Raw genomic sequence first — 25,967 nt, 5'->3', positions numbered from 1 at the left:
CCGGCTTCCTTCTCAGATAGACGTACCGTCACGCTATGTACACTCTCGCAGCTCCGTCGCCCACTTGCAGCAGCTGCTGCTACCAAAGCAAAAGGCTTCAGAAGTAACAGCCACTGCTGGGCTGCACTTTCGCCTTGCCTCACGTGAAGCAGCAGAAACTGTCCGCTGCACTCGGTATTTCCAGTCTCTGCCGCATCTACCACTCGTCACCTCTGCATCTCCAAGCACGAAGCTGGGCACGACTCTTTCCAGGGAAAGCTGGAAGAGAAATGGGTAGCAGCACCAGTAGCTGCAAGTTGAACTTTCTGTTTCCAGCTGCTAACGTGAATCCGCAAAGAAGCGAGTGCCAGCCACGCTTCCTCTGGCAGCCTGTGCGATGCGCACAGCAGCTCGCTGCCCTGCTCAAGCTTGGAGCTTTGCCGCTCTTCAGCGTGAACACTGCAACGCAGCCACAGTGTGCTGTGCACGGATTTCCCTCAGCTCGACGTACAGTCGTTGTCTTGCCGTTTCCCAGCGTCGAAAGTGTCCGTGGAGCTCTCGCTCAGCGAAATGCGTCAGGAGAGAAACACTTGCTGGATTAGCTTTTCGCTGGCCGAGACTTTCCACGCAGCACGGCAATTCGGGCAAGGAGGAGGAGAAAGGCAGAACATCTTTGCGTCCTGGCACCTTCTTCTTTGCGAGACGCCTATCCGCGTCTTCCCTCCCTGCAAGGCTGTAAGGTTCGCCGTGCTACTTGGACCCGAGAAGGAAGGTGCAGAGAGCACCGCGATCTGACGGCGCTGTGCGGGCTGTAAAAGAGAGAGGGCTGCCGCCGGAAGGTGGTGCAAATCTACAGCTTTCCACGCGTCCAGGGCAAGCTCCGGCTGAGCTTGTTGACCTAAAGCTGTTCTCTGTGCCAGACGCAGCTGAGACCCTTTACATTTGGACGACAGGAAAGACCCCATGTGCTGGTGTACGTCGCTGCGAGGGAAAGTGCATAGGCCAGGCGTGTTACGGCAGAAGCAGTCGGCTGCAGCGTTTGGCTGCCGGCGCAGTGCTCTGTGCGACAAGTGAGACGACGGCTCGACTCCGGCAGAAAGGAAAGCGCGACATCGTGGTACGAAGAGCATAAGAATGACGGCAGGGCACCGAGCTGCTGTGCGCATCGCACAGGCTGCCAGAGGAAGCGTGGCTGGCACTCGCTTCTTTGCGGATTCACGTTAGCAGCTGGAAACAGAAAGTTCAACTTGCAGCTACTGGTGCTGCTACCCATTTCTCTTCCAGCTTTCCCTGGAAAGAGTCGTGCCCAGCTTCGTGCTTGGAGATGCAGAGGTGACGAGTGGTAGATGCGGCAGAGACTGGAAATACCGAGTGCAGCGGACAGTTTCTGCTGCTTCACGTGAGGCAAGGCGAAAGTGCAGCCCAGCAGTGGCTGTTACTTCTGAAGCCTTTTGCTTTGGTAGCAGCAGCTGCTGCAAGTGGGCGACGGAGCTGCGAGAGTGTACATAGCGTGACGGTACGTCTATCTGAGAAGGAAGCCGGCGAGCCGCAGTGTGTTGTGCTCAGTTTCGAGGCTGCTTGGAGGAGGGGGGTCCCAGAAGAAAGCCTTCTTTCTGGACGCGTCCTTCTGGGCGTGCTCAAGCTGCACGGACGTTGCAGCCCTGAAGGCTGAAGAACCTGTTTCTGGCCAGGTTGTGTGCTGGAGTGCAAGGGCTGCGCCTTACTTTGTGAAGCAGGCAGAGCATTCTCAGCTGAATCGGCTTGTGAAGCAGCTCTTGGCTGGACATTTGAAATTCGCTCCACTGAGTACATTAGCCCGGTGCCCAGCTGCTTCGTTCTTCGCCTTCTGTGGTCCGGACAGAACTGAAGCGCCGCGATGGCTTGGAGCTTTGCCGCTCTTCAGCGTGAACACTGCAACGCAGCCACAGTGTGCTGTGCACGGATTTCCCTCAGCTCCACGTACAGTCGTTGTCTTGCCGTTTCCCAGCGTCGAAAGTGTCCGTGGAGCTCTCGCTCAGCGAAATGCGTCAGGAGAGAAACACTTGCTGGATTAGCTTTTCGCTGGCCGAGACTTTCCACGCAGCACGGCAATTCGGGCAAGGAGGAGGAGAAAGGCAGAACATCTTTGCGTCCTGGCACCTTCTTCTTTGCGAGACGCCTATCCGCGTCTTCCCTCCCTGCAAGGCTGTAAGGTTCGCCGTGCTACTTGGACCCGAGAAGGAAGGTGCAGAGAGCACCGCGATCTGACGGCGCTGTGCGGGCTGTAAAAGAGAGAGGGCTGCCGCCGGAAGGTGGTGCAAATCTACAGCTTTCCACGCGTCCAGGGCAAGCTCCGGCTGAGCTTGTTGACCTAAAGCTGTTCTCTGTGCCAGACGCAGCTGAGACCCTTTACATTTGGACGACAGGAAAGACCCCATGTGCTGGTGTACGTCGCTGCGAGGGAAAGTGCATAGGCCAGGCGTGTTACGGCAGAAGCAGTCGGCTGCAGCGTTTGGCTGCCGGCGCAGTGCTCTGTGCGACAAGTGAGACGACGGCTCGACTCCGGCAGAAAGGAAAGCGCGACATCGTGGTACGAAGAGCATAAGAATGACGGCAGGGCACCGAGCTGCTGTGCGCATCGCACAGGCTGCCAGAGGAAGCGTGGCTGGCACTCGCTTCTTTGCGGATTCACGTTAGCAGCTGGAAACAGAAAGTTCAACTTGCAGCTACTGGTGCTGCTACCCATTTCTCTTCCAGCTTTCCCTGGAAAGAGTCGTGCCCAGCTTCGTGCTTGGAGATGCAGAGGTGACGAGTGGTAGATGCGGCAGAGACTGGAAATACCGAGTGCAGCGGACAGTTTCTGCTGCTTCACGTGAGGCAAGGCGAAAGTGCAGCCCAGCAGTGGCTGTTACTTCTGAAGCCTTTTGCTTTGGTAGCAGCAGCTGCTGCAAGTGGGCGACGGAGCTGCGAGAGTGTACATAGCGTGACGGTACGTCTATCTGAGAAGGAAGCCGGCGAGCCGCAGTGTGTTGTGCTCAGTTTCGAGGCTGCTTGGAGGAGGGGGGTCCCAGAAGAAAGCCTTCTTTCTGGACGCGTCCTTCTGGGCGTGCTCAAGCTGCACGGACGTTGCAGCCCTGAAGGCTGAAGAACCTGTTTCTGGCCAGGTTGTGTGCTGGAGTGCAAGGGCTGCGCCTTACTTTGTGAAGCAGGCAGAGCATTCTCAGCTGAATCGGCTTGTGAAGCAGCTCTTGGCTGGACATTTGAAATTCGCTCCACTGAGTACATTAGCCCGGTGCCCAGCTGCTTCGTTCTTCGCCTTCTGTGGTCCGGACAGAACTGAAGCGCCGCGATGGCTTGGAGCTTTGCCGCTCTTCAGCGTGAACACTGCAACGCAGCCACAGTGTGCTGTGCACGGATTTCCCTCAGCTCGACGTACAGTCGTTGTCTTGCCGTTTCCCAGCGTCGAAAGTGTCCGTGGAGCTCTCGCTCAGCGAAATGCGTCAGGAGAGAAACACTTGCTGGATTAGCTTTTCGCTGGCCGAGACTTTCCACGCAGCACGGCAATTCGGGCAAGGAGGAGGAGAAAGGCAGAACATCTTTGCGTCCTGGCACCTTCTTCTTTGCGAGACGCCTATCCGCGTCTTCCCTCCCTGCAAGGCTGTAAGGTTCGCCGTGCTACTTGGACCCGAGAAGGAAGGTGCAGAGAGCACCGCGATCTGACGGCGCTGTGCGGGCTGTAAAAGAGAGAGGGCTGCCGCCGGAAGGTGGTGCAAATCTACAGCTTTCCACGCGTCCAGGGCAAGCTCCGGCTGAGCTTGTTGACCTAAAGCTGTTCTCTGTGCCAGACGCAGCTGAGACCCTTTACATTTGGACGACAGGAAAGACCCCATGTGCTGGTGTACGTCGCTGCGAGGGAAAGTGCATAGGCCAGGCGTGTTACGGCAGAAGCAGTCGGCTGGAGCATTTCGCTGCCGGCAATGTGCTCTGTGGAAGTCGTGGACGACGGCTCGACTCCGGCAGAATGAATGTGCCACATGGTTACTTAAGAGGCCGAACGAAGGAGCAGAGCGCTGGGCTCTTGTCCGCAGCATACAAACTGAGAAAGGAGAGTAGGTGGCACTCACCTCTCTGCCAAATTCACCATAGCATTGAGAAGGAGGGAGTTCAACGACTGCTACTTACTTGTGCTTCTGCTTTCTCTTCTTCCAACCATCCCTGGAAGCACTGGCGCTTTCATTTAGGTTCCGAGATGCACAGAACACATGCCAAGGAGTCTATGCCAAGGAGTGGGGAAGTCGAGCGTGCCACGGTTTGTTTAGGTGGCATTACGTGAGGCAAGGGGAAGACGCAGCCCAGGATTGGCTTTTTCTTCTAGTTCTTTTCTTCAGGAGAGCAGCTAGCAACTGGGATGCGAGAGCCAACAATGGGATGGCACATCTGTCGGAGAAGGAAGCTACAGTGCTGCAGACTGCTGTGCACAGTTTTAATGCTTCTGTAAGTACACGGTACTTTTGGAACGTGTTCTGTCCTCACTCTCCCATCTCTGTGAGCTCTAGCTGCTTAAACTTGGCCACACTGAAGGTGTGTGGACTTGATTGCGCTGTGAGTATCAAGTGTTCCGGAGAAGAGAGATAGTCAACAAATGCTTTGTCACCTGGCCCATCTCTCAGTCCGAACTTTGGCTGGAAACTCTGTGCTGCAAGGGTGGACTTACCCACTTGGAGAGATTGTGATGATGCTCTATATATAGTTGCGAAGGAAAGTGCTGGTCACTGGAATGTTTCGCCTAGTTTACGGACTTTAAAAGGAGTATGAATGCCAACACCTTGTTCTAGCACTTGTTCTTTGTGTGCTGCTGCTGAATGTTTGGAAGGGCTTTGGGATCCGCGAGAGGTGGAGGGTAGGATGCTACATAGAGCTTGAAGGAAAGTGCCTATCTCCAGGGCCTTTGATGCAGTTCAGTGGGTGCGAGTTACATGTTGGGCATGTTCATGATGGCCCAGAAAAGGTTCTGAAAGAAAGAGGCCGTGCTGGAACTGCCTTTACTTTTGCCGCTTAGAAACTGCACGGCCAACAGTGAAAAGATTCCTCTTGCTTCCCCGCTACGCCCGGGATCACATTCTTTTATGTCTCCAAGAGGCAGGATGCACAGCGAAGCTCTTCCACCAACTGCTCCCACACGACTGGGGCCGCGCCAGCCAAGCGCTTGGCTTTTTGCCGGGCACTGTCAGCGCTCATCGAAACAACCACACGATGGCGCTGACGACTTGCAAAAGAAGGCCAAGCACCTGGCGCAGCTCGAAACCACCCCAAGGGCAGAGGCAACTTGCAAACGGCCCTGCACACAAATCAACGGTGTCAGGACAAAAAGATTGCCCTCATCTTCCCCTTCCAAGAGCACACTCTTCTTTACACCACACTCCAAGAGGCAGACAAACCTCTTTGGCCTAAACAAATCTTTTCCCTCTCGCAGATTCTGCCCACCAACTTGAAACCATCTGGCAAAAACAGAGCTCAAAACAGTGCCAGCTTGAGGAAGCTCTTGCTGCCTACAACTTCACCTGCACCCCTCAAACTAGCAGCACACACGCTGTTCTCAGCACTTTCCTTCTCAGCTCTAGGTACCATCCTAAGCCTTCCCTCTCCCAGAGTCAGGATCCAAAGACACCGGCACCAGGGACTGCTCACACACTGAAGGCACCAGGACAAAAGGCTCACGAGCTTGGCCTTTGCATTCCCACCGACAGCTCAACAGCTCTAACCCAGAGAGAGCTCTGCCTGTTGGGAAAAGCCTTTAAAATCCCTAAGAGCACCTGATGTGCACATGCAAACCTGCTTTCCTTGCCAAAGAGAGCAACTAAAAGCCCATCTCCAAAGAAACGGCATCCCCTCCTCCAAAATACAACACATCCAGCGACTGATCCACCTCCAGTATTGAGTATGTCCAACAATTGCCCCTACACGCACAGGGGCCAGAAGAGAAATGTCTTGCTGGACTGTTCCTCCCCATGGTACCTTAACATCTGCTCCAGCAACACTGGCACTATGTCCTTGCCTTCCCAAGGAAAGGCACTCTGAGTCTCTTGGCTTTGCCTTGCCTTCAGTACCTTGTCTAGTTCTTCTTAAGCTATCCTTGCTCTGCTTCCTTTGCCTACGTCTGCCTTGCCTCACACTACCTCCAACTTGCTGGCTTTGCTTTGCCCTGCCTACCACTCTTTCCCTTGCCTTCTATGCAGGCAAGGTGCTGCAAACCAAGTGCATGCAATTGTGGGTAAGTCAAGGGAGAGGTAGGCAAGGCCAGGGCAGCGAGGGGAAAGCAAATGGAGTGGTAGGCAAGAGAAGGTCCAGAAGTTAGAGGCAAGGCTGGCCGTGGGAAGGAAAGTCCACTGATGGTTAGGCCAGGCAGAACAAGAAGGGCTCGGCAAGCCAAGGCCCTGGAGGAAAGCAGCAGGCAGGTCAAGGGCGGGGCATGGCCGTGCAAAGGAATGCAAGGCTACAGAGAGCCAGCAGGGCAAGGCAAGGAAACTGTTACGTTGCCAAGGCCAGGCAAGGCAGGTGAGAAGTACATTCAAGGACTGCTGGTACACAAAAGTGGCCCGGACCAAGTGCTCTGTGTGGCCTTGATCCCGCGTGGGTCATCTCTCCTCTGCACCTAAAAGACTTGAGCTACCTGCTTTCCTTTGTATGCAAAAGAACTCTCATTCTGATCCTGGAGCTCAAGGGCAAAATGTGAATTGCCCTTCCAAGATTCAAGACATGCAAGGATTGCTCCCAGACAAAGGCTGCCTATAGAGATGAGTGTGGCAACATGCGTCCTCCCCTGGTCTTCCTCTCATGGGATCCTGAAACACCAGAGATTGCTTGAGAGCGTTGAGATTCCTAGGAGGAGCAGAAAGGGCAGGGCAAGGCCAGGAAATGTCATTGAAAAGGGGTCTTGCATTCCAGGTGGGGGAGAGGTGAGCAAGGTCATGCAAGGCAAGGGAGGGGTTCAAGGGCAAGGCAAGGCAAGTGGTGGCTTTGCGAGGCAAGGCAAAGCAAGGCAATGAGGGTCCTAGAAGGAAAAGGAAAGGTGAGGCCAGGCCTAGATGAATGTGAAAGGAAGTCAGATGGGGGATGGGTGAGATGGTCAATGCAAGGCAGGGGAGAAAAGGCAGGTTGAGGGAAGGCTACAGAGGGGGCAGCAAGGAAATGCAAGGCATGGGGAAGCATGCGAGGAGTGGGTGCTGCCAGCCGGCCTGGATGGCAGGGGCGGGGCCACTGCAAATAGCATGGTGGGGATGTGGAGGGGGGTGTTAGTGTGCGGGGGAGCGTGTGTGCAGCGGAGTGCAGGGTAAGTGCAGGTGTGTGTGTGTGTGAGGTGTGTGTGCATACGGGGGTTTTGTGCCAGGTGCTGTGCCGGGGGGAGCCGTCCCACCACCAAGAAGGTGTGGGAGTGAAAGGAGTAAGATAGATGTGTCTTTACAAAGAGACCGTGGGAATCTGTCCTTAGACAAGGCTAGGAATTTACAGGGAGGGAAGTAACAGAAGAAAGTATTAGTTCTAGAAACTGTTACTAATCAACAGAGACTGTTGCTCAGCCAAGGCCCTACTAAATTCCTGAACCCAGAGCAAGGCAGCAAAGACTTCATAGCATTAGGAATAGCTTCATTTTCTTCCTTTTCCATACCAAAAGGGGGGTGCATATTAGAGGGGAGCATAGAGTAGGCAGTTCCGGAAGTCTGTAATTCCCGAGTACCTCAGAGGGTGCTGTAGCCAGGAACTTAGCATAAAAAGGGGGCTGCATCCCGCAATCACTTGAGAGACTCCATGGCAAAAGCCCCATGGCCTCTCCCTGGAGTTGAAGAATGTTACAGGACGCCTCTGTCTCCTTTTTGGTGGATGAAGAAACTCAGAAAGCAACACTTTTGCCAGAACTCTCCACGATGCCCCCTTTGCTCCCAGTGACTCCATCACTGCCCGGGAAGCTGTCTTTTCTACAAGAGGAGTTTGAGATACAGTTAGAAGTCATGTGGCAGAGAAAAAAGGCAATAATTGGTTTACAAAGGATGGCAAACAAGAGATACCAGAACCTTTGGCCATACCAATATTAAAACAACTCCGTGAAGAGAGTCCTTTCACTTCCTGAGTATTGGCAGAAGCCTTCCTCATGATACATGTTGCTGTGGGTCTTTTTAGACTGGCAAAATGAGCTTCGAAGGTTGCTTGATCTGTGCTAGAGCAAACAGCCAAGTTACAAAGTAACTTGCCAGGGGAGGGAGGCCTTGGGCTGCATGTCCCTTCCAAAGATGCCAGGAGGATTTTCCTGAGATGCCTCAAGTGGGAAGGCTTAATATCTTCCGGTAAGTCAGCTAGCAAGGTGGCCAGAAGCATTTCCAACTGCTTCAGCAAGGACAGGATCAGTTATTAAGGCATTTTTGGAACAAATAATTCCACGATACGGCATTGTAGAAGCAATAGACTCAGATAGGGGAACTCATTTTACAGGAAAGATCCTTCAAGGGGTTTTGGCTTCTTTAGGAATACAATGGAACCTCCATAGGCCCTGGCACCCCCAGAGCTCGGCTCGGGTAGAAAACAATGAAGAGAGAAATAAACACCTTTTGAAGCTGGTAATAGAAACCAAGATGCCATGGGTAGGGCTTTGGCCATTGGCTTTGGCGAGTATGAGGGCCCGACTTAGAAGAGAGATTCGGTTATCTCCTTTGCAGTTGTTGTTATGAATTACCCTGGTAAATCTCAACCTAGTTGGGGGGTAGAGGTAAGTGATGTATATTTAAAACCATCTGTGGCCAGGATGCTGCTTCTTGTGAAACCCCTTCAACAGGAAGCTCAGCTGGCACAAGCCCCGCCTTTGGACTTTGCTGCTTGTAACATCCAACCAGGAGATTGAGTCCTAGTTAAGGAGTAGAAAGAAGCGCCAGTGGCAGTGAAATGGCGTGGCCCATTCCAAGCGTCACTGACGACAGAAACAGCCATCAAGACAGCTGAACACTTGGGTCAAGGTCTCTGAAGCCTCGGAGATTTGGACATCTCAGCTGGAGGAGAAGGCTGGGAGGCTGTAACTGACACTCTGCAAGAGTGGGCCGGAGCAGTAGCCAGTGCTTCGACATCCATGGAAGCCCTGCGTGCCTACCCACAAACCATCTGCTGAAATAGTCTCTGTGGGCATCCCTCCTCTAGAATCTCCACTCACTGGGGGGCTAATACTTGCTGGATTATTTTATGTTAAGTAGTTTCTGTGTCTTCAATTGCCACAGGTGGTGCAGAAGACAATGGGAAAATTAGACTAGCTAATTAGATCACATTATTAAAATATTTTCCTTAATAGTTCTACTTTTATATGGTCAGCTAAGTTTAGGCCAGGAGTGGGAGAATCAATTTGCGGCCTTAGGAGAAGAAGTAGCAAAAGTTTTTAACCTTAGCAATTGCTGGCTCTGTGGAGGGCCAGGAGGATCTGAAGAGTGGCTATGGTTGGCTAGCCCAGCTGAACCTAAGTGGTGGGTCAACACCCGACGTGACGTCCATAATAGGACGGGACTTTGGGCCAAAGAAGGAAGTCTATGGCTGGCTCTGGATACCCACTCCCTGAAATGCTGTAACTTCGCCTATGCAATAAGCAGCTTTCAAGAGAGCCGCCTGACGTCCAGACATGCTTCGTGAAACTTTCTCCTATACAGATCAAATAAAAAGAGGAGGGATTAAAAGGAATGAGATGGATGAGTCTTTGCAAACAGACTGTATGAATCTGCCTGTAGACAAGGCTAGGAACTTATGGGTAGTGAAGTAACAGAAGAAACTATTAGTTCTCTAGAACTGTTACTAATCATCAGAGACTGTTGATTAATCAAGGCCGTGTTAAATTCCTGAACCTAGAGCAAGGCAACAAAGACTTAATAGAATTAGGAATGGTTTCTTTTTCTTTCTTTTTGATGCCAAAAGAGGGGTGCATATTAGAGGCGGGCATAGAGTAGGCAGTTCGGGAAGTCTGTACCTCCCGAATACCTCAGCCAGTGGGAAAAAGGAAGAGGGCGTTTTGGCCAGGTACTTGGCATCAAAAGGGGGCTGTATCCCACAACTGTTTGAGAGACCCCATGGGAAAAGCCCCATGGACTCTCCCTGTAGTCGAAGAATGTTGCAGGACTCTTCTGTCTCCTTTTCGGACATAAACCTGAGGCATTGTGGATTAATTTTTCCTAACGGCAGCGACCTGCTGCGTGGTCTCCGTGCGCCTCCCCAGCCCCCCGGGAGGTGTAAAATAGTTCCCGGCGGCTCCCAGCGCACGTTACAGATGGCTGCACAGCCCTGGGGCTGCCTGCGGGCTGCAGAGCCACCTCGCCACCAGCGCGGCCAGGGCCGGGGCCCTTCTCGACAGCAAATAGCTCCGGGAGTGTGTACTACTCCAAAAGCATATTTTGAATCAGTCCAAATGTTGATAGGTTTTCCTTCAGCTGATACTAAGGCTCCAGTTAGGGCTATTATTTCAGCCTTATGAGCTGATGTCCGCACAGGTAACAGATTTGCTTCAATGACAACGTCTGTGCTTGTAATTGCATGGCCAGCAAACGGCTTACCATTCTTGACATAGCTGCTTTCATCAGTGAACCAGTTGTCTGTGTTTTCTAGTGGAGAGTCCTTCAAGTCTGGGCAGCTAAACTGCCTCCATGGTTTCAATGCAGTCATGCTGTACAGGCTCCTCAGCGGCCTTGCCTTGGAGTTAAGCTGCTGGATTGAAGATGTTAGTTACTTGGATACTCACATCCTCTGTTTCTGTTAGGACAGCTTGGTGTTTGAGAAAGTGAGATGGGGTCAACCAGTGATTTCCTTTCTGTGTGAGCACTGCTGACTTTGTATGTGAGACAAAAACGGTTATCTGCTGGCCCATTGTGAACTTGAGGGCTTCCTCTATGTTCAGGGTCCCAGCTGCCACTGCACACAGGCAGGCGGACTGTCTTTGGCTGACCACATCCAGCTGCTTGGAGAAATAAGCCACTGGCCTTTTGTACGGTCCTAGCTTCTGTGCCAAAAGTCCCAACACCGGTCCTTGCCTTTCATGTGAAAACAACAGAAAAGATTTAATGACATCCAGTATGCCCAATGTCAGAGCTTGCATTAACTCACGTTTCAGAGTTACAAATGCATTATTAGTCTCTGGTGTCCAGTATAGGTGGGTCCCCTCAGTTTCTTTTAGGGGAGTTTCACAATTAGTCCATAGCTGTAGATCCATAACTTACACTGTCTTGTCATTCCCAGAAAAGTTCTTAGTTTTGGTTTTTTTTATTGTAGTTGTCTGGGGCATCTGACAAATTGTCTCTTTCTTGTTATTTTCCAAGGCTCTCTCTCCTCCTGCCAGTTCATATTTTACTTTTTGGAGGACTAGCTGAGCCTTTTCAGGGGAGAGCCTATATCCACTTAGTCCCAGAACATTTAAAAGACTTACAGCTCATTCTTTGCAGTCTTCATGGGTTCTTGTTGTTATTAGTAGGTCATCAATGTACTGCAGAAGTGTACCTTCCCAGAGTGGCGGTGTCCAGGCTTCCAGTTCTTTAGCTAATGATCTCCAATTCTTGTGGGGCTATTTTTGGAATCCTTGTGGCAATAGGGTCCATGTAAGCTGGCTTTTTTCCCTGTTTTGGGGTTTTTCCCATTCAAAGGCATAAATTTCCTGACTGCTTTCAACTAATGGCAGACAAAAGAAAGCACCTTTTAAATCTAGAACTGAAAACCACACCCAGTCACTTTGTAATTTTGTAAGTAAAGTGCAAAGATTGGCTAGTACAGGATACAGTGTTCTTGATATTGTATTTATCATTCTCAGGTCTTGAGCTAATTGATAATTTCCATTTGGCTTTTGTATTGGTAGAATTGGGGTATTGTAGGGAGACCTAGACTCTCTTAACAACTCTTGATCAATAAATGTGGCAATTACTGGTTTTATTTCTACTGGTGCTTCATGCTTGAGAGGATATTGCTTAACTGACTCTGGTTGTGCCCCTTCCAGGCGTTCAATAATCAGTGGGGAAGCCCATTTTGATTTCTTTGGAATTTCAACATCTCCTACTTGATCTGTTATTTCATTACCTATGGGTATTTCTCCTCTTTCAGCCTTGTTTGTTTGTTTGTTTGTTTTCCTAGGCCTGAGATGATTAAGGAATGGGTTTTCTTTTTATCCAATCTTAGTGGTTTAACTTAAACTTTCAAGTCTTAGTCAGGTATCTTCGGGGAGGCTTCTTTGGTTGTAGCTCCTTTAGACAGTTTTTGTTACATTAATATTTTTACTCTGCTGGATAATTTTATCCATTATGAAGGATTAGTTTTTAGGATACAAATCAACACACAAAACATTTCCATACAAAATGTTCTCATGCAAACATATCTTTACATCAGGGCTATGCTCTGTTTTCTAGGAGACAGATTACAGCACTGTTGTAATGTAATCTTGACACACACTAGAAACTGGGGCTTTACTGTTGGTGGGATTAAAAAGAAATTAATTCTCTTTCAAAATTAGTTCCATTAATCCAAGTAGCCTTTTTTTTTTCTTTGAATTTTAGTGACTAAATTGCCTTCATCACATTCTGCACCCCCGTCTGAGATTGCAGAATGTGCTATAAATAGGTGGAGTGAGGCAAAGATAAAATACCTTCTTAAGACATATGGCATGAGATTGAGCAGCACTTTAGTTTGAGAGCTGGTAGAGGGCTTTTCTGCATTTTATTCATGTCCTATTTGCAGTCTATGGCTGCAAAAACCCCTCCTGGTTTAGGAAGGGGGATTTAATAATTCCTTATGTAGCATTTGCTTGTGTTTTGTCAACATTCTTTAATTCACTAAATAGTAAATAAAAAAAATAGCTGAATTATAATAATTTTGAAGTCTTCTGAGGCAGAACTGGGAAGGTTAGAACATATTTGTATGATTTCAAATATGTATAAATTCTTAAATTACAAATGTTAAGAAACTGACAATGCAGTGGTACGTAGCGCTTAGAAGCAAAGGGGCATGGCCCACGCAAGTTTCGACAGAAGCAGTGCACTGCAGCCCTTCGCTGCTGGGCACAGTGCTTGGGGCGAGAAGCAGATGACCATCCGCCTCCGGGAGAATGAAGGTACAGCGTGTTCGAAAAGGCAAAGAACGAAGCTGCAGAGCGCCAGGCTCGCGTGCTCGTCGTACAGGCTGCAAGGTAAGCGTGGCTGCCACTCTCCTGCCTGCAGAATTCACGTTATAGCCTTGGGAAGGAGGAAGTTCCACGGCAGTTACCCGTGCTGCTGCTGCTGTCCAGTCCTCTTGCAGCTCTCTGTGGAAGCAATTGCACTTCCCTTCAGTCTCCGAGTTTCGGAGAACACGATGGTAGCGTGCAGTGGAGGAGGGAAGAACAGAGTGTACCGGTGAGTCTGGGGGTGCTTACGTGCGGAAGGCGAAGGTGCAGCCCAGCACTGGCTTCTACTTCTCAGGCCGTTCTCCAGGACAGCAGCTGCTGGAGGCTGCCAAGGGAGCTGCGAGAGTGAAAGCAAGGCGGGTGTCTGTCTTAGAAGAAAGTCACGGAGCCACAGTGTGATTTGAGATTTCCGAAGGCTGCTTGGAGAGGCGTGCTTTAGGAAAGCCTTCTGCTTTGACGCCTGCTCCTGGGTGAGCTCTAGCTGCAGGGACTCTGCAATGCTGAACAACTAGGAAAGTGCCTATGTCCATGCTGTGGGATGAAGAGTTACGGCTGTGCCTTCCTTTCTGGAGCAGTGAGAATGCTCTCAGCTGACTCGGATTGTGAACGAGCCCTTGCTGGACTTGGGCAATTCGGTGCACTGCACACGCAAGCCCGGTGCTCTGCGGCTTCATTCTTTGCCTTAAGTAGTCTGGACTGAAGAGAAGCCCAGCGACGGCAGTGAACTTTGCTGCCTTTCCGCATGTATGCTGCACCCACCCACGGTGCACCGTGCACGGTTTCTTTGCTCAGCTCGAGCTACAAGGACACCCTTTCCTTTTCGCTGGACTTCTGCAATTCGGTGCGCTGCACACACAAGCCCGGTGCTCTGCGGCTTCGTTCTTTGCCTTGCTTTGTGTGGACGCAAGAGAAGCCCAGCCACGGCAATCCACTTTGCCGCTTCTCAGCGTGCACACTGCACACAGAGCCACCGTGTGCTGTGCATGGTTTTTCCTCAGCTCAAGGTCCAGGGATAAAGCCTTTTGGTTTCGCAGAGTGCACGCTGTCCGTGTAGCTCTTGCTCAGCGAACTTTGCCCGGGGAGAAGCCCTTGCTTGGAGGAGTCTTTCAAAGTGCAAGACGTTTAACGCAGCAGCCACAGGCTGGGCCACGAGCAGGGGTGGTGAAGAGCATGCTTTTGTGCTGGCACCTTCTTCTGTGCGAGACGTCCATTGGGATCTTTGCTCCTTGCGAGACTTGCAGTGCACGCCGTGGTGCTTGGAGCTGCCGCCAGGACTGGGCAGACAGCACCGCCATCTGACAGCGCTTTGCAGCTTCGTAAAGGAAAGAGGACTGGCCCTGGCAGGTGGTGCAAGGGCAAGTTGCCACGAGTGTTCGGCACGGTTCTCTGTCCGAGACATGTCAGGAAACTTCGGTATAGATAGTGTCAGAAAGTGCGACAGAGTATAGTGTGGTACGATGGACTGTGAAGGAATGCGCAGTGCATCGGCATGTTTCGACAGACACATTTTGTTTTTTCTGACACATTTTTTTTTGTGAAGCGGTGACCATATCAGGCTCTGAGAATATGCCAAGGCATTTGGCTTAGAATCAAAGTTCGTAGATTCAGGGCTTGCTCCAAAGATGAAAAGCTGAGAGGAAAACCCAAGGAGGCTTGTTAGCTAATGCTTTCTGCCTTGGCGTGTTTTGCTTTTCCAAGTGGAAATGTGCCATTTTGCTGTGGTCTCTGCGGCATTGAGATGACGTGTGGTGCAGCAGAAAAGGGAGAATCACCTGCGCGCCTTGCAGAGTCCGTAGGACTTATTGCGTGGATGCAGCTGCTGAATGTTTTAAGCTTTTGGGGATTTGTGAGAGTGAGAGACTGCACTGGTAACTAGAGCTTGAGGGAATGTCGGGGTCCCTCCCCCGCCATGTAGCCCTGGGAAGAGGGGCCCTGAGGGCACAGACACACGGGGTTTCCCTGCCCCTGGTCAGCCTCGTTCCCCAGTGGTTGGTTTGTGTTTCCCTGCGCGGGCAAAAGGAGCTCGGGTCCTGACTGTAGCAGTTCCTCGGCAGAGCCCGGCCATGCGGCTGGGGAAATAAACATCTCTGAAACATCTAGCAAGAATCTGTCCATATATATGTTTCTTTTCCACGGGACTCCTGGTTTGATATAGGCGTGTTGCAGTATCCCCACTGTAACAAGGGAAGGCACTGGTTTCCAGGCTGGGTGAAGCCGCTCAGCAGGTGCCAGGTAAGGCTTGAGCAAGGAAAATCATTCTCAGCTGACAGCACCGCCAGTCCTACGAGAGACTGGTGCTATGCGCTTTCCGTCACAGCTCTACCTACTATGGCCTTTGGGCACTCTGGCAGCCTGAATCTAAACTGAAGAGTTTCCAGCCACGGCTCACACAGAGAAATGGAGAGAGGGAGAGAGAGAGAGTGTGTTCACTGACCTTACTCTCTTCCTGACATTTAAAAACTTCCATTGGCACCACAAAGAGGTGCCACTCACTGTCCTTTTAACAATCTGGAAACCTCACACGTAGTGTGATGGTCTGGACTTTAAAGCACTCAGTTTTTAACCTCAGTCTTGCAGAGGTCCAGCTTGTGGCGCTTTGCTGGAAAGTTTGGAGACAAGAGCACTAGTGCAGTGACCGTTTCTGTGCTGGCGCGTTTCTCTAAGTGAGAGCCAGACGGCCACTTCGGACTGCGTGAGACTGAAAGGGTATTGGGTTCTCATACATAGCCGAGGGGAAAAGTGAAGTGCAGAACTCACCCAGGGTGAGTGCAGAATACAGGCTACGAAGGGCAAGGTGAATGCCGTCGGTGGGCTTCTGTTCTTAGCCTTGTTGCTTGGGAGCAGCTGGCAGTGGTTCTAAGGTTTGGAACTGGTCTCTGCGAGAGTGAAAAAATGGGACGGTCCATACCGCTTGGAGGGAACGTGCCTTCAAACAAAAGGCTGCTGTGAGAAGGGGTAACAGAAGAAGTTCTTCTCTCCTGGAGCCTTTCTCTGTGACACAGGGACACTGTAACCACTGCTGGACTGAAAGTGCAGGAACAGTACAGAGAGCTGACAGACAATGAGCGTGTAGAGCACCATGGTGTGAGTACAGGTCGTGGGCTGCAAGAGGAGTGTGACTGCTACCTGAATGCGGTCCGAATGCAAGGTATCAATTTTATTAGCTTTAAAATTGTGTTTTGAGTTTTTTTTCAAGTATTGTAGAAAGAAAAGGATCTTGTTAAAGCAGTTTTCACTCACTGCAGAAACACAGAGTGTTGCTCCTACTGGGAGAGGGGTCCAAGTTCTCTTATCTCTATATTAGACAGAGTTACCTGGGAGAATCTGTCCTCTTCCAGTGACTGATAGGAAAATGCCAGGTGCTTTGTGCCTTCTGTGTAGCTAGAGCATGCATTTGCCTGTTAACTTGTTCTGAGCAACTGCATAATAATCACATATACAAGTAGGAGTACAAAGCTGTTGGCTTGAGTTTCTGTCAGCTAAAATATTTTACAGCAACACAATAGTTTATAGCAACAAGACAGAAGATGAGATTTAGTTCTGTGCTTATATGGTTTGATGAACAGGTGTTTTAGAAATAAAAAGGAAACAATAAAATTACTTGTGCGTGACTTTAAAGCATGCAAAATGCACAGGACATCACCTAATGTGTCAGGCTCAACAACCATAAACTGACAAGCCATTATGATTTTGAAAGTTTTACAGAAGTTTTAATATTGTATACAAAATCAATGTGTTTCATTTCCTCAATGAAGGAGAGACTCATTGTCTTCAGGAAATGTTACCTTAATCTTAGCAGAAGATAAAATTTATCTGTCAAATTCCTCTTGTATAAATGAAACTGTTCAAATTATACCATTCACTCATATTTAAGACACTAAATTTTGCAAGTAAGAATTTTTTCAGCTGCAAATCATGACCATTTACTGTCCTTACTTGAGACTATACAAGGTGCTTTTTTCTACTGCAGTTGCTGAGCATTTTCAGTTTTGCTAGGTGGACTGTATGACAGTGAGATTATGATGGTACACTCAGCTGAGAAGTGCATAGCTCCAAAGCACTGCCAGAGTTCTAAAATACATGTATGATCACATTCTTTCAATCTCACAGAGAGTAAAAGCTAAACAGAAGAGTGTGCAGGTACAGCTCACAAAGAAATTATTTCAGGACTGTTGACAGTGGCTGGACTACTCTTTTTCCTCACAGCCTGTTATCTACAGAACACACAGCTGCAAATGAGAAGGAAGGCAGAGAACAGGGTGTGTGGTGCAATTCAAGGGGTGTGAGTTAAAAATACAGACAGAATGAGTTTTCTCAGTTGACGTCAATTGTGATGGAGATTTTTACAGGATATTTTTAGGAAGGGCACAAGATCTCTGCGAGATTGAAAGAATATGAAGGTACATAGAGTTTGAAAGGAAAGCTCATTGCCCTGGTGTGCATGGGGCAGTTGCTATCCTCCTCTCTGAATGTAAAATCTAGCAACTGATTTCTCTTTGCTGTGTTTTGTGGAGGGATTGTAATAAAGGCAATGGTTGCTGGGAGTGTGCAAAAAAATGAGGCTGCACACAGCTTTAAAAGAAAAAAGCCTTAGCACTAATATGGGTTTTTACAGGCTGCCTGGAAAAAGGTGATACCCAGCACAATCTTTTTTTGTAATAAGTTCTTATTTTTCTGCAGCAAATGCTGAGCATCTTAAGATTTGCAAGTGGACTCTGTGACAGTGAAAGAATATGATGGTACACTCAGACAGGAATCAAAGTGCATAGCTTCAGTGTGTGCTCTGTAATGGACCACTCTTCTTTCTTCTGCTGCTGATGGGAAGGCAAGAGATAGAACATCCTGTCTCTGAGTCCATGCTGTTACTCCCCTTGCCAGCAGGCAGCTGGGATTCCTCTGCAAAGGTATTTACATACAGAAATCACTTGAGCAGTGTATTGTGGAAGCATAAGCTCCAATGGATGTGATTTAGAACCTGTTATTTTTTGTCAATCATGACAAAGTAAAAACGGCCATTCCTCACTTTATTGAAATTCTCCTAAAATAGTAGTTGGTATGTCCAATTTATATCACAGGAGGACACAGCGGGAAAAAAGTTCACACTAAAAGGAGTACTCCAAACTAGGCAAGTGGGCACAGGCATCTCCCAATTTAATTAAGTATACCCAACACCACTTAGTGGTGAAAGCTGAGTCACCACTGACAGAAATGAGAAATTTGAATACCAGCCTTTTGTAGTTTTTAACCTTCTGAACAAGAACTAGGTCTAGCCTGTTTGTCCTCACTTGCCAAATACCACTGAAGTGCCTTTACTATTAGAAAGTACCTCTACCAAGCAAAAGAAGCCCAAGACGGCTCAATCTCTCGGCTGGCAGAACCAGAGCTGACATAGCTTGGAGCTGCATTTAAACAAATGATTCAGATTATCTGTCTGCCCCCCAGAGAACAGTGATCTCTTGGCTCATTTATATAGACTTGGGCTATAATCAAATGCAACAGATGTAGAAAAATTGAAAACTGACAGCAACTGAAACATAACTATTATTTTTCCTTTTCATCCACCAGTTATAAAACTATTCAACTTGTGCACTTACACAACAGAACACAGTAAGTAAGTAATAAAGTCTTTTATTCAGAACAGATTAATGTGTCTTTCCAAGAGAGTCACAATTTCAACTTAAAAAGTCAGCATTACCAATTCACCTTTCCTGAAGAGGAAATCCTTGTTGTTTATCAAATGTCAACTGCAAAATGTGTAAATAAAATAAACAAACAATCCACGCCAAAACCCACACCACAGAAGCTCTATTTAGATTTACATATTAAAAACCACATCTTCATAGATGACAACTCTATCAGTTTATACTTCAGGTGCTTCTCCTCCAGGAACCAGCTATAAAAGAATAAGACAATTTTACATTAGTGCCATAGATTTGAGCTTTACAAACTCCATACATTCTTGCTTTACAACACTTTAGGAGATGAAGACCAGAGTGGACCACAGAACTGGGTTTTAGATTCAGCATTATCTTCTTATCACAACAGAGGAAGTCAGCCACTTCCAGAGAAGCACATACCAAAAAGAATCTTCAAAATACAGAGGAAGTTTAACAAAACACAAAGGAGATCCTAGGAAACACACATTTTTGTTTTTCTCTTTGCTATTCACTCCAAGGATACAATTATATCTGGAAATACCACAGATAATTTTCAAAACAACAAAGAACACATTTCCTTTCACAAAGAATTTCTCCTACTGCTGATTCTTCCCCAAACTTGCTATACTGAGAAGCTGGTTTCCTCTTTCCAACTTCTGTTGTAAAGCAGGGCCCAAAAACTAAGAGCCTGAACCCTTCTACAGGCAGCAGGCAGTAAGCACAAACTTTTCCAGTGAAGAAAGTAAAGAACTGAACAGAAATACAAAAGAAAAACAATGAATAAGGGAAAAAAAGATAACCATTCCTTTTACTGATACGTTTTTAATAATCAGCTGAACATTTTGAGGCAAAGATTTGCTACTTTTGGGACCAAAGTAAGAAAAAGTCTAATGCAATTTTACCCCACACAAGAAACCGGAACATGCACTATCCTTCATGGATGGGGAACAATAAACAAAGCAGAAAATGGCTCAGAAATTAAGTCAAGATGGCACTTGCTCAGACACACTGTGTAGAGGTACAAGATAGGTAAGAGAACAAAATCATTTGCACAGAGCTGACTTTGACTCAAGACAGTTTTCTTCTGCCTACAAATCAGGAATGCTGTTATTTAGGAAGTCCAGACTTTAAGCCATCTATGCAAACAAGAAAAAAACTACTGTGGTTTTGCTTCTGTGGCATTTAGGAAATTGCAGAATTCAGCAATTGCAAAATTGCAATATTTAATTACTATTTCAGTATTGATCTACATACAGCAGCACATGATAAACTAAAAATCATAATGCTTCTGATTTGGTATAATCAACAGAACTTTAGTTTTTTTATTTTTTCAGAGTATGTAGAGATTCAGCTCTCTGGGTATCACATGGTATCATAATCACCAAATGACTTGACAAGCTTGTAAGCACCCAAACTGCTACAAACACATTTATACATAAGATAACAAATGAAATGTAGATGTATTCCATCTACATACTTATGCAGGCAAACAGCAGTTAGAAGCTGCTGTATGAAGCACCCGAGTGGGTGAGATCAGTGATTCCCTGCACATCTGAAAACCTGAAAAACATTCAATAAAATGAAATTAGGGCTATGCTCCTTTCTTTTTTCCCTTTTTTTTTTTTTTTTTTTTAACTGTAAAATCTACCAAGTAAGGCAACAAGGTCAGTTTTCAGGATAATTCATAGAATCATATGCCCTGGAAGCTACTTGAAAATAGCTTATGTAACAAAACTGTCTGGAAAGCTCATCTTGAAGTAGTTGAACTCAGTTACTGTTCAATTTACAGGTACAGAAAATGAATGCACAGTCTTTTAACAGTGATGACTTAACTTTGTTATGTTATTTCCATTTAGTAAAATCTTGACTAGCTTTGTTATTCTTCTGCCCTCAGGTGATATTCACTGAAGTAGCATTAGAAAAAGTAAGAACACATAATCAGGTACAATGATCCCAGTTTGTATTACAGAAGTAAAACAAATCTCTAAGATCACAGCTATTGGAACTAACAAATAAATTAGCCATACTGCAGCATAATCTTGATAAATGGACCACCTGAGTAAAAAAAAGCTTACCTAGCAACTAAAAAGCACTTTTTGTCTCAGTACGCAAACATACAGATTCACCCGCTAAATCCTGGAAATTTCTTGAATACCAGTGGTACACAAAATATGTTTTCAATAGCAACAGGTCTTACCAAGGTAATACTCTTTAAGTCTGCTACCTTTTAAATCTTTGCCTAGACTTTAAGGGAAGTTTCAAAAGCAAACAAACTGCTGGAAAATTCAACACATAACCCATGCAAAATCAAGGCTACAAATTAGGAACCTGATTACACATATAAATCATGCAACAAGTACTCTGTGGCATGGCTGAAGAGATCCCCCTCTGTAATTTATGTCCAAAGCATAAACTATTCAGCTAGTAAGTATTCAAAAAATATAAGTCCACCTTTCTTATAGGTCTTACACAATCATTTTCCTCAGCAAACCAAGCATTAAATAGCATCAAGAGGCAGAAGTAATACTTAAAATTCTGTAACATCTTCTAATACAATATCTGAAAATCCAGTTCCAGGGAAAATAAGGCCCAGCACTTTAAAGTAAAAACATTTAGTTATTTTAGTTTTACACTGCACTGTGAATTTTTCCATAAAATAAAAATATCAGAAAATTACAACTAAGCCATACAAAAAGCTTCTAGCTAATGTACTCAAATATGTCAAAGGCATTTAGTGAATTGAGCCAAAGCATAAAGTGGATGGCTTTAACTCTTTCCATCAAAGGTTACTGACAAAATCATCAGATCCTAGGAGTGTTCCAAAAATTTTTTTATCACTCATCACAATATGAATGCATGAACTCATGCATTTGTCCACAAGCTCTGTAAACAAAACCAAAAGATGCTTTTTATAGAGTGTACCTATTTTTAGAACAAAAACCTTGACATTGTGATGACAAAAAGTAACTCCCACAGTCACGGGTAAAAAAAATAAAATCAAAAAGACACAAAAAGATATATGTTAAGGAAGAAGTTTCTTTGCACACTCTGCTGCTGCTAGTACGTAGACAAATTTCTCGGACAATGATTTTAACATGAAAGGATCATGTACACTTCAGTGAGAGCACTTACTGTTGCCAGTTTGTGGCTAATGACCACATGGCCAAGTACCAGCACTCAGCCCCAGCCATGGCCAAAGCCACCTTCCTGTCCACTGCCCCTGCCCTATGGCAGGGGCCAGGCGAGGAACCTCCCACTGAGCTTCAGCACCGTTCACACCACCCAAAGGTACCCACACACAGCCTCTTTGTTTTTTCTTCCCCCTTCTCTTCCCTGCCCACCAGACACTGAGTGAGTGTGGGAACATCGCGGTGACACTGGTTACCAAGCGGCAGGAGCTGAGAGGTGTTGGTGGTCATGTTGGCCACCATACTATATCCAGTCCCATCCAATTGCTGCGCTCCCCAGCAGGCCTGACAAGCAGTATCAGAGCTGTTGCTCCTCCTCTTCCGCCTCTACCCTCTAGCCCCACCCCTGCCCCACCAATGCCCTCTGCCGGCTCAGTTTTTCTTCCTTTTTTCCTCCCTGTTCTCCTCTAGCCAGTACAACCAGTAGTGGAACAGCCCAGCAGCACCAGTGTTAATCATCCCGTCATGTAAGTCACCGTTTTTGTGATGTGGAAGTATTTTATTCGCTGTATGTCATAGCTATTTCCTGTGTGGATTTCCACCCCCCGGGTTTTCTTATTTGTTCACAAGAGTGCTGTTGCATGAAGGCTCTTTGGAAGCCTTTTTGCACAGACAGCTGGCTTGGAGCTGAAAAAACACTGGCTGTTCAAACATGCTTTGCTTGCTTAATGCTGCAGCATTAAATAAAACTGTTATATCAATTTCTTGTGTCGATGTACATTTTGTAACACGGCAGAATCCAGAAGAATTGAATCTGAATAAACTCAAACTTCAAACCAGGAAGGTGTGGTCATGGAGTTGCTTTTTACATCAGGCAACACTTAGAATGTGACACTTTATTGTGCCATAAGTCGAGTCTCTCCTGATGGGAGAGAATTTGCTGAGAGTCCTTGCAAGGCGCTTAAAAGATAAAACGAGACGTCTTCTGTAGTTTCAATGCTTCTAGATAGTTATTTATTAAGTCTTATCAGAGAAACTGAGCCACTAGCATGACCCAGGTACAGCATGGAAGGAGGAAAAGTAGAAGTGAGAGCAATTATCAAGATTTACACAGCCTTTTAAAGACATTTTAACCAATAGTTACTAAAAACGTACATTATTTTTACTTTCTTACCAGTTATTCAGTAACATGACTAGGAACTGCGAATTTTCTATCCAATCAATCCAAACTACTTTTACTGCAAAAGAAGGAGAAGATTTAGAGAACAACAATCCTCCATTTTGATATTTTTTACTCTTATCTATTTACTACAAAGAGAAGCCCAAAACCTCTATAAATTTTTCACCCTGTGACAATCTTACATAGTAGTCTATAACCTAATTCACACCACTGTGTTTTTCTAGCTGTTGTCTGACTGTTGGTAATTTTTTCCAAGGTTTAAAGCTATACCAGTGGTGTCCAGGGGGGTAAAACCCCTTAAAAATAGGCAGAGAAATATTCTCAGCACCCTGGGTTCCTACAGAATGTATTGACCTCTGTCTTGGGTTGGATGATTAGCAGGTTGAGAGAGTGTCTTGGTTTAAAAGACAGGTGTCTGCCAAGGAAGGTGGGAACCTCCCTTGGAATGGAAAATGTGACCCCTTTCCTCCAAATTATTGTAACTTTGAAATTAAGGGGCTTTCAGGCAAAGATATGGGAAAAGGAATAACAGTTCTTTACTAGTATGTATGTGTATAACAAGGCAAGCAAACAACAACAGTGGCAGCAACAACAAACCAAGAAAACCAGAAACCCCAATAAACAGTCTCTTCCTGTTCTTTAAGCCATTTCCCCTTTGCTATAGTTGCGGCCACAGCTGGCAGGGGCGCTGTTGGCTCCCGTCTGGGCAGGGCAGGTGCGATGATTCCCCTGCAGCTGCAGGGGGTGCTCCGGTGCACGATAGGAGACCACGAGGTTAAATGGCAGCTTGGCTGAGCTGGGAAGTCATGGGTGCCAGTTGGTCATGATTGCAGGGTTACCCTGCAGAGGTGGCCCATAAGGGGTCACCCCACACGTTGGCTCTGGACCCTCTCCCAACAGCTGGAAAACAAAAAACCAACCAACCAACCAAACAAAAAATTAAGCAGACTTGCAGTGCAGGAAAACCACAGCAGACCGGGATCTTGGAGTCCAACACACAGGAGTGGCTGCGGCAATGTATCGTGGGCAGAGGGTTTGGCAAGAGCCGGTTCCAATGTTTCGGCACCACACACGCTGGTTCTGAGCGCTGAGTAGTCAGGTGGCAGGGAAGCAGGCAAACAGCCCCTTCCTCCCCTGAACTCAGAAACCACACTCAGCAAAACCCTGGCCAAAACCTGCGGGGTACCCCCCTCACCTTTTTCTTGCCCCCAGCCAGAGCCATTTCAATGGAATGTTGTGACACCTAGCTACATAATTTTTTCCTAATTGCCCCATTTGTCTCTTAGGCAATACCATCACACCCCCACACCCCCACTCCATTGTCCTTCTTCCAGGTAGCAGATGGGGAAAAAAATCACTGAAAGAAACAAACCCAGAACAGAGAATTAGGATAAAAGGGTTAGAATAGTAAGGGTGATGCTGTTGTGGATGTTTGCTACAGGCCACCTAAGCAGGAAGTGTGTGGCAGCTTGGGGCAGCCTCAAAGTCTCAAGCCCTGGTTCTTGTGGGGGACTTTAACTACTCTGACATCTGCTGGAGAAGCAACATAGACAAGCATGAACAGTTTAGGAGGTTCCTGGAAAGCACTGATAACTTCTTGTCACAAGTAGTGGAGATTCCCAGAAGGAATGGTGTGCTGCTTGACCTTATACTAACCAACAAGGAAGGCCTTGATGACATGAAGTTTGCAGGCAGCCTTTGCTGTAGTGACCATGGGATTGTAGAGTTCAGTACTGAACAAAGTAGCAGGAGAGAGAGCAAGATTATGACCACAGACTTCAGGAGAGCTAACTTTAGCATCTTTAGGGATCTTGGAAGAATTCCATGGGAGCAGCCCCTGCAGGGAAGAAGTATCAAGAGAGCTGATTGATATTCAAGGTTCTCTTTCTTCAGGCTCAATGACAATCCCAGTGAGGAAGAAATCAGTCTAAGGGCACACGAAATCTCTGTGGATGTATAAAGAACTACTGTCATGACTAAAGTACAAGAAAGAAATACACAGGAGATGGAAGGGGGGTCAGGCTACTTGCAGTGGATATAGGGCAATGGTCAGAGTAAGTAGAAATGAGGCTAGAAAGGCCAAGGCCCACCTGGAAGTAAATCTGGCCAAGGATGCCCAGAGTCTTTTTCAAATACATCAATAACAAAAGGAAAACAAAGGATCATGTGGGCCCATTATTTAATGGGAAGGGGACCCTGGTAACAGAGGATGCAGAGAAGGAAGAGGTATTGAATGTTTTCTTTGCATCAATATTCACTGATAAGAGCAGCCCTCAGGAATCTCTGACCCAGGAGACCCAGGGTAAATGAATTTTGGGAGAAGCACCTTCCCTTGGTTAAGGAGGATTGGGTCAGAGAATACCTAAACAAAGTCAACATCCACAAGTCCTTGGGCCCTGACAGGATGCATCCTTGAGCGCTAAGAGAGCTGGTGGACATCATAGCCAGGCTGCTCATGATCATCTTTGAAAGGTCATGACGATTAGGAGAGGTGCCTGTGGACTGGAAACGTTCAGTGATAGCAAATGTCACCCCTGTCTTCAAAAAGGGCCAGAAGGAGGACCCAGGACCAGTCAGCTGACCGGCCAGCCAGCCTTGCCTTGATCCCTGCAAAGGTGATGGAGTGCCTCATTCTGAAGGCCATCTTCATCTATGTGGATGACAAGAAGGTGATCAGGGAGTAGTCAGCATGGGTTCACTAAATGTAAGTCATGTTTGACCAACCTGATGACCTTCTACAATGAAACAACCACCTGGCTGGATGAAAGGAGAGCAGCGGATATTGTCTGCCTCAGTTTCAGCAAGACTTTCAACACTGTGTCTCACAACATCCTCATGGGCAAAGTCAAGAAGTGTGGGTTGGAGTGGACAGTGAGGTGGACTGGGAA

The sequence above is a fragment of the Aphelocoma coerulescens genome, chromosome 2 (genome assembly GCF_041296385.1).
Source record: "Aphelocoma coerulescens isolate FSJ_1873_10779 chromosome 2, UR_Acoe_1.0, whole genome shotgun sequence".
In the NCBI taxonomy this organism is placed as follows: Eukaryota; Metazoa; Chordata; class Aves; order Passeriformes; family Corvidae; genus Aphelocoma; species Aphelocoma coerulescens.
This window is presented reverse-complemented; position numbering follows the sequence as displayed.